The sequence below is a fragment of the Etheostoma spectabile genome, chromosome 15 (assembly GCF_008692095.1).
Source record: "Etheostoma spectabile isolate EspeVRDwgs_2016 chromosome 15, UIUC_Espe_1.0, whole genome shotgun sequence".
NCBI lineage: Eukaryota > Metazoa > Chordata > Actinopteri > Perciformes > Percidae > Etheostoma > Etheostoma spectabile.
The window spans coordinates 25,833,278-25,842,464 of NC_045747.1; the positions used below are offsets into that span (position 1 = coordinate 25,833,278).

Genomic DNA, 9,187 nt, shown 5'->3' on the forward strand with positions numbered 1-9,187 from the left:
CAGGAAGTAAAACTAAAGACAAAACAGAACAGAAAACCAGACTATTAAAATAAAACAGGAAACAACATACAGACACTCAAGGGCCACACAAGACACAAGACAGAAACTACAACACAAGACCGGGGAGGAAACTAGGACACAAGCACAAGGAGACAAGACAGAACAAAATATACCATATAAGGAGGAACAAAAACAAAGCAAAATACCTAAACTATAACACAAATGTTCTCAAAAAGGAAACAGTTTAATTTACCACCACGGCATTCCCAGATATGGATAGACCACGTTTTTTTTTGGAGAGAACCACAGGATGACGCTATGGAACACCTCCAAAGAGGATGTATGGTAGTGGGGACTGAGTTTGGCATTGTCCTTCAGTCTTTTTGGTAAGCTCCTTCTCCAAGTTGTAGAACGCAGGAGTTCCTGCAAGACAAAAACATTGTATACTACATCACATTACTGGTAATGACCAGAATTGCAGCTAATAAATATAACCAAACCAGTTGAATGAAAGATGGTTCAGGAGGGAGGTCCATTCAGCCACTCTCTCTGGCCCCGTTTTGGATGATGAAGTTGTTCAATAGACATGGTTCTGATGGCTGTCATCCACCTCTTTACTTTTTGACAGTCATTGTTTTGCGTATTTAATCTAGTTTCTTTGAAAGTCCTACAAATCAGAATACATTTTTCTTTCAAAAGTTGTCACGATATGAATGTGTTTTCATGAAGCTTTATGTGTAGACTCGTCAGGTATAAGCCTAGAAGGTTCTTTATGTATGTAAAACAAGGCAAGGCAGCTTTATTTGTATAGCACATTTCAGCAACAGGGGAATTCAAAGTGCTTTACACAAAATCAGTTAAACAGAGAAAACACAAGTAAAAACAGTTAAAAATCATAAGCATTTAAAACCGGTAAAACACATGAATAGACAGTTAAAAAATAGACACATAAAACACAAGAATAAAAGTTACAGTGCAGCATAAGAAATTTAAAGAAATGAGCATTCATTTAAAGAAAGGCAGCATCAAAAAGAAAGGTCTTCAGCCTTGATTTAAAAGAACTGAGAGTAGCAGCGGATCTACAGGTTTCTGGGAGTTTATTCCAGATATGAGGAGCATAGAAACTGAAAGCTGCTTCACCCTGTTTAGTTCTGACTCTGGGGACAGAAAGCAGACCTGTCCCAGATGACCTGAGAGGTCATAGTGTAGTAGCAGATCAGAAATATTCTGGACCTAAACCGTTAAGCGATTTATAAACTAGCAAGAGTACTTTGAAATCAATTCTTTGAGACACAGGAAGCCAGTGTAAAGACTTCAGAACTGGAGTGATGTGATCCAGTCTCCTGGTCTTAGTGAGGACTCGAGCAGCAGCGTTCTGAATCAGCTGCAACTGTCTGATTGATTTTTTAGGGAGACCTGTAAAGACACCGTTACAGTAGTCAAGTCTACTGAAGATAAAGGCATGGACAAGTTTTTCCAAATCCTGTTGACACATAAGTGTAACAATATAACAAGGCCACCAATACATTCAAATATTATGCAATGTCAATTGCAAAAAACAGAAATATACCCTTCTTCAAATGCCAGACAACGTAGAATTGTGTGATGTTTTCCTCCTTCAGGAATTTCTGAATTTCTGGGTGGTGGTTGGTGACAATTCAGTCAACGGTTACACCACGTGCACCCAACAATGACAGGCTCCTCTTCAGGCCCTATTTCTCCATGTATGAGCTGCCACCAACCTCATTGCTCTGTCAAATAACATAAGTATGGATCCATATTTAACATGTGTAGCATTTACAAAAATGTATTAAAAAAAACGTTTCACTTAAAAATTCCATTTATCCTGCCCACCTGAACCAACTGGAGATCGACAATATCCATTTCAGCAAAATAAATGAAAACTGATTATATACATTTAGAGAGTGAGTCTGCAGGGTCATAGGTTGTGTCCGGTGCTGCTCTTGAGAAGTAATAATTGAGCTGCCCTCGAGAGCGTCCTCCTCTTCCTTCTTCTCCATGCGCGATCACTTAGATGGTCGCTTTTTGGGGGTTGGTCTCTGAAGGGATCAGAGGACGTCCAAAAGCCCTTGCGGGACACCGTAGGCTGGACAGCTGTAAAAAAAGTATATTTTCTATGATAACAAAGCATTGTTAGGAGTAAAACATGACAGCACTGTCATATTAAAAATTCAAGCACTAAAGGCTGCAACAGCTCATTATAACACTTGAGCAAGAGTAATTTGCAATCTGTAAATCAACAAACCTTCACTTTTGTAATGTGAGTGCAGAGTCCTAGAAGAGAGTTGTGTGTCAACACTGTCTTAGAGGGTCCTCATTCTGGCAGCCGATATCTTTTCTAGCTGGTAACGCTTATGATAAATAAAAAAGAGAAATGCCGTCAACTAAATCTTACATGTATTATGCCAACAGATACATCAAGCAAAAAATGTGTCACTAATAAATACACTCCAGGAGAAGAAACTCATTACACAGAATGATTGGCTTTGAGTGTAAATTGTGCTGTGATGTGCAGTCTCAACCATACACTCGTTTTTTCCTAAAATATTCCTGTATAAAACATTTCCAAACGCATTATTTTCGCAAATTCCCAAAACTTAAATCCAGTGGGGGATGTGTTTTATGTGGACACCAGCGGCAAAAAATTTACTGGTAAAGTGAATAGACAATCCGTCCAACATACTGGTTGAGCAGAGGCTGCACAGTTTGACCAGAGGGCCGGGGCGCAGCCGCGACACACCAGGCTGCTAGATACTGTTGGTAAGAAATAGCAATGTATAACCAGAATGGCCCTTGCGGCCTCGGACCACTGGGAAAAATCCCGACTGTCCTGATTGTCACCCCGCCTCTGGTGGATACCATGATAATTGCTATAAGCTGGAGGTTAGCGTTACCCTTTACAATGTGGCAAAACACTAGCTACTTGCTTAGTTTGGCAAAGTACTTCTTGGTTAGTTCATGTAGAATTGCAAAAATGAACACAGCTAATTATTTGTACAATTCGACAACTCCCTTCAACATGAATTTGATGCTAAACAATTTGCAAGATCAGAAAAGTTATCTGTTTGAATACACCTTAGTATCTGTTCTGACTACAGCTTATTCTCAACTACACTATTTTATACATGGATATTTGTACTCCCAACTGTATATACCAAGATAGCTATATTTTTCTGTTTTTTTTTTAGATTTGGTATGTTTATATTTATCCCTCTACATGCTCTGTACACCCATACAAGAATTTATTTATTTTTATTTATATAGCTAATATCTTGATTTTCAACAGTGTATTTAATTGTTTCCGTGCTATATTTTTTCAGCTGTGAACTCTCTGCACGTAATTTCGTACTACAGTGTACTGTGGAATGACAATGAAGAAACTTGAATCTTTAAGTTTCTTGTTCTTTTTTGCCGAATCAGCCATGACAATGAAAAACTCGGTTAACCGATTCCTAGATGGGCATATGTGTGCAGTACCGTGAAGCAATTCATTACATCGCGAGACCTGATATCATGCAACACTTTCTGACGCGGAGTCCGGTGACTTGCCGGCTGAAAGTTGCAAGGGTGGTTTTTCCACTCACAGGCGCTAGGGGGGAGCGAGGCAACCACCATTCAACTCCAAAAAAATCATATAACCATTCCAATGACTGTTCAGTTAAGGTAAATCAAGCCAAAAAACGGCATAGTTCCCATTCAAGTCCCATTTTGTCAAAACATTCATTTCCAGTACCTCAGTGAACAAATCACACCCTGTCGTTGTCGTCCCTTTCATTGAGGGTTTGTGGTGGATGACTTAGTTGCGGTTTAATAAAGTAGCAGGAGTAGGTTGTATACACTTTGGCAGATATCAGATCCGCCCGTTACCTTTTATATTATTTGCGTGATGTGCTTTCCCCTTGCTGTTTGGTGTAAGGTGAACTGTTACAAGATAAAAGCAAGTGCCTTGCAGTGGTAAAATATGTGGACAGTTTATGAAATGGAAAAATCCCCGCACACAGAAGCGCACACAAGGAGGCTAACCTAGCTTATCTTGACAAGGTAAAGGAGAACGCCAAGGCCCCATTTCCCGAAACAGAAGCTAACCCCGGCACAGGGCATGGATGCATGGGTACAGGGCCAGGCAGCATGACGGAGACAACCGTGGGACAGAGAACACCACAGGAGGGCTTTCACCGCAACCTGATAGCTGCTGGTTACTACATAGTGCACATGCAGGAAAACCATAAGCGGGTTAATGTGTGTATTGATACTGGGATGTCTACACAACTGTGTGACATCAAAAAGTTTGCCACTTTACTTGAACCAGAGTTACAGACAACTGGCGCGTGGTGCTAGGGGAGGAATCACCACTCGAGTCTAACGGACAACGCCACCTGGGTACTCCCACCCTAAGAAATGTTTATCTCTGCTTCAACAAACACCCCAGTTATACAAAGGCTACACAGGTTCACTAACTGAAGCAAGACGTGTAACGTGGAGACGTGGTTACAAAAGAGGCCAGCTGTGGAAAGAAAGTCTACTAAGGGTGTGTGTTATGGTTTGGGTTTGTGCTTTAGTTTCTTTTTCTCCTACTTTGGTTTTTTTCGGTCCCGTCTTGTCTCCTCGTGTTTGTGTCTTAGTTTCCTCCCCGGTCTTGTGTGGTAGTCTGTCTTGTATTCCGCTGTGAGTGTCTGTATGTTCCATTTCCTGTTTTATTTTGAAGGTTGGTCTCTGTCTCGTCTTGTCTCTAGTTGTACTCCTTGCCTGTCTGATTGTCCTGCTCCGCCCTGATGTGATTCACCTGATGTGTCACCTGTTCCTCGTTACCTCTTGTATTTAACTTCTGTATTCCCCTTTGTCTCCTGTCAGATTGTTCCGGCGTCCGTGTGCCATGCTGTTCGTTGCCCTGCTGCAGTTTTGCGTGTGTTGTTCCCATGGCCCTGTAAGTTTTTTCCCTGCAATGACTCACCTCAGTTTGATGGGTTGTTTTATCCTTTTTACGCTGTTATGCAAACTTTTGGGTATACTCTGTATACTCTGTATGATGGGGATGCAACCTAAGAAGTGTCTGATCTCCCTTAATGGCATGTCAAACCTTGTCCTCTCAAATGAGCTGAACACTTATTATCGTTTTAATACTTCTTTTACTGAGGAGCTGTTCGTTTTTAACAATGTTGCCCCTGGGCAGGGTAAAGTCCAGGTTGAAAGGAACGAGGTCCTGACACTCTTCAGAGGCATAAACAAAAGGAAAAGTCCCGGCCCTAACGGTATTGGAGGCCTTATATTAAAGAACTGTGCTAAACAGCTGGCAGACATTTTTTTGTTTTATTTACAAAATGTTTTTACATCTCCACACTGTTCCTCGCCTTTGGAAAGACTAAATTATTGTTCCAGTGCCAAAAAAAACAAAAAGGCTCCAGAGTCTCTTAATGACTTTAGGCCTGTGGCACTCACGTCCCTCACTATGAAGATGTTATAGAAGATCGTGAAGGATGAACTTTTTAACTATGTCCAGGATCTACTGGATCAGTTTCAATTTGCCTACAGACCAAACCAGGGAGTGGAAGATGTACTCTTTTTAACTTGATCCATACCAATCTTGAGAGTGCTAAGAGCTTTGTGCGGCTGCTTTTTATTGACTTTTCTTCAGCTTTTAATTGCATCCAAAAACATATTTTAGCGGGGATTTTAAAGAGTACCTTTTAATATTGATCCTTGTCTTATCTGTTGGTTGAACTTTTTAACTAACAACCCGTGACAGTGAATAGAATTTTATCTGATGGCTCAGTGAATAGCATTTTATTTGGCTGCGTCCTCTAAGCGATTTTATTATACACGCCCCGGAGTATGGCGCTATTTTAAATGATTTAACAGAGTGGTGCAAGTCGACTTTTATTAACATTAACGTGGCAAAAACTAAAGAAATGCTAATCGATTTTAGAAAGAACCCCCCTCACCCTCTCTTCTGCTCTCCTTAATGATCAAGTTATAGAAGTGGTGAAGCAATACAAATACCTTGGTATTATAATCAATGACAAACTCACCTTCGAGCCACAAGTTGACGTTGTCTGTAAGAAATAGCATTTTCAATTGTTTTATTGAATCTATTCTTTCTTTTGCCTTTGAGTCGGTTTGGGGCCCTCACGCTTTAAAACAAGAACAGGCTGGAATATATATAGTTAAGGTGTGTGGCAAGATTTCCCACAACCCTCTGACTGACTTAAACTCTGTACATGAGACAAGGTCCCTCAAGAAGGCCCAATCAGTCCTAGCCGACCCTAGTTACCCCCTGAACAGCTGCTACATCTTGTTGCCGTCCGGCCGCAGATTCAGTCTGCCTAAATGCATGACCAACAGACACAAACTCTTTCGTCCCAGCTGCTATAGGCTTTTTTAATAAGTCAATGTGAGGTGTGGTCTTCCATGTAGTACGTATTTTGTTTCTAGATGTATGGCTGTTGTCTTGTATAACCTGTGTGTTACATGCTGCTGCACAATAAATTGCCCCTCTGGGATAATAAAGACTCCTTGAACTTTGAACCTTGCCTTTGTTTGCTGTTTTTGCCTGTTTTCTTTTTTTCCCCCCCGGATCTTTGTAAGTTTTTGCTTTTTGGGACTTTGTTTTTGATCCTGTGCTTCCTGTGTTGTGTTATTTTTTTATTTATTTTTTGAGTACAATAAAGCCTTGGAAACCCTCTCCTGCCTACCTAGCCATCTCTGCTTTTGGGTCCTCACTCTGTTTCCGTCACTGTTGCAGGGGTGCACCAACTTATCCACCGCATGTGCCCACTGCAAATCGTGTCACCGTGCTGTTCCCACTACAATATGTGAAGAGAACCACACACTAATATGTCTAGCCACCACCACAAGCTGGCTACTAGCTCCACTGGAAGCAAAATAACAATTAACTAAAAAAAAAAAAAAACAGTTGACAACTTATACAAGCAAACCAAACCGGGAGTGTCCTGGAGGCACTAATTATAACTTTTTACTTACTGTCTGGGGGGGTTATAAATTAATGAAAATGTCTGGTTTTCATTGTTGTGCTTAAATTGACTACTACGGTACTTTGTTGCGTGACGTAATTCCCGAGAGGCTGCCTTGTGGTCGGCTTTGAGACTCACACATACAGGGAGCAGATCAGACAGGGGAGTAGCATTAAACACAAAATGCAGAAGCGTAAGTGCAGCTTCAGTGGAACTGCAAAACTTTCCACGTACAGTCCTGGTTGGGACAAGTGGGAGGCGGAGTGCAATGTGTGCAAAGCTAGCACATACGTTCAGTCTCCAATAAAGGTGCTGGAGATCTCAAAGCTCACATGGACACCAAAAAACTTTCTTATTACATTGAAAAAGGTTTTAAAAGATTTAGTTGAAGCTGACACAGAATAGGTCACATTTAGAACATTATTTCATATTTATTTGGAAAGAGCTATTTTGTTACAGGTTGTTACCTATTTTATTTTATGATAAGTTATTTTTACACCATTGTGGCATAACAATTGGCATTGTGGCATGTTCATTAACCTCTGAGAAGCCTGTCTAAATTAGTATTTCGAGGCTGGGCCGAGTGTCCTCTTTTTCGGAGGTCAATATATGGTCACACTAGGCACTAACAAACTAAAATGATTAAAATCCAAAGACAACTAAACTAAGGCAAACAACAGGTGAAAACCTACAATTTAGACAGAAAATTACATTAATGACAAGTTTAAAGGCACCACTGATGAAAAAGAAAATGTGTCCAACCAGAATCATACAAAAGAAAACATGTCCGAGGTGAGTCCAAGCCAATATCCTATATCAACGCTAGTCAGCTCTAGGAATAAGCTGAAAACAAATAAAGGTCAAGCCATCAGCACATAATGGCAAATTTCACATTGACACAGGGCTGACAATCATAATTCCCTTGCTGAGAAATCACTATTTTTCACAACTCCATCCTTGGCGTCTATTTTAAGTTTGGCAGGATACAGGATTCTGAATCTCACCTCTTTCCTGAAGCTTTTTCTTTTGAAAGTCTGGAAATAGCTATAGTTATTCTGCCAGGTTAGCTTGCCCTTGCCTCTCTCCGCCCGCACACCCGTTCCCTGTCTGATGATCTCAGAAATCTTGCCAGCATGATTCTGGGTCTATCTCCTGGGTTTTATGTGCACGCTCGACTCACATTCTCCCTCAATTTCCAGCATTTACCAGATAAACTCCCCCTAAAACTCCACTGCACCTCCTTCTCTTTTACCTTTGGGAATGCCCACAAAACGGACATTATTGCGTCGTGGTCGCTCTCTCATCTGCATCCATTCTGGTGAGGGCTGACAGTTTTGACTCCATTGCAACTATGGAGCATGGACATTTCCTTTTGGAGTTCAATGAGTCCAAAAAAGAGGCAGAGAACTTAGGAAAATCCAAAAGAAAACCAGAATCACTGAAACACGGGCAAACCAATCACTAGGAACAGGCAAGACTTCAAAAGACAAGGGGAGACGACGATCGGATACTAGACAAAGGGAGCACACAGACTAAATACCCAAGGCACTGAGGGCTGTAATGAGAGACAGGTAACAAGCTCTTTCTGGAGCTGCAGCTCCCCCTTTCCATACAAATATTGTATACACAATGTATGATCTACACAGCATTTGGTAAATGTCAGTAGCAAACTTCAATAATTTCCTATAAACATTTTACATTTCTAACACCTAATCAGAAGTTCTCCATTAAATAAGTATACATTTTTACAGTACATTTAATTTTATAAAAAGTAAGGATTTTTACTCTTCTTTCTCCTTTCCTTGCCTACTATACTTTACAGGTATCCTATCATATTGATATAAATATAAAAAGCCTACACTACCGTTCAAAAGTTTGGGGTCACCCAAACAATTTTGTGTTTTCCTGAAAAGTCACACTTATTTACCACCATACGTTGTGAAATGAATAGAAAATAGAGTCAAGACATTGACAAGGTTAGAAATACTGATTTGTATTTGAAAGAAGATTTTTTTTACATTAAACTTTTCTTTCATCAAAGAATCCTCCATTTCCAGCAATTACAGCATTGCAGACCTTTGGCATTCTAGCTGTTAATTTGTTGAGGTAATCTGGAGAAATTGCACCCCACGCTTCCAGAAGCAGTTCCCACAAGTTGGATTGGTTGGATGGGCACTTCTTGCGTACCATACGGTCAA

At 40.6% G+C, this 9,187-nt stretch overlaps 1 long non-coding RNA gene across 1 annotated transcript; it reads right to left on the reverse strand.

Moving 5' to 3' along the window:
- Positions 1-509: 509 nt before the first annotated feature.
- LOC116702413 (uncharacterized) lies at positions 510-1,879 on the reverse strand. The gene is made up of 3 exons (XR_004335156.1): positions 1,855-1,879; positions 1,571-1,751; positions 510-667 (listed from the first exon to the last, which is right to left on the reverse strand). It is a non-coding gene; the product is annotated as an uncharacterized LOC116702413 (long non-coding RNA).
- Positions 1,880-9,187: the final 7,308 nt, after the last annotated feature.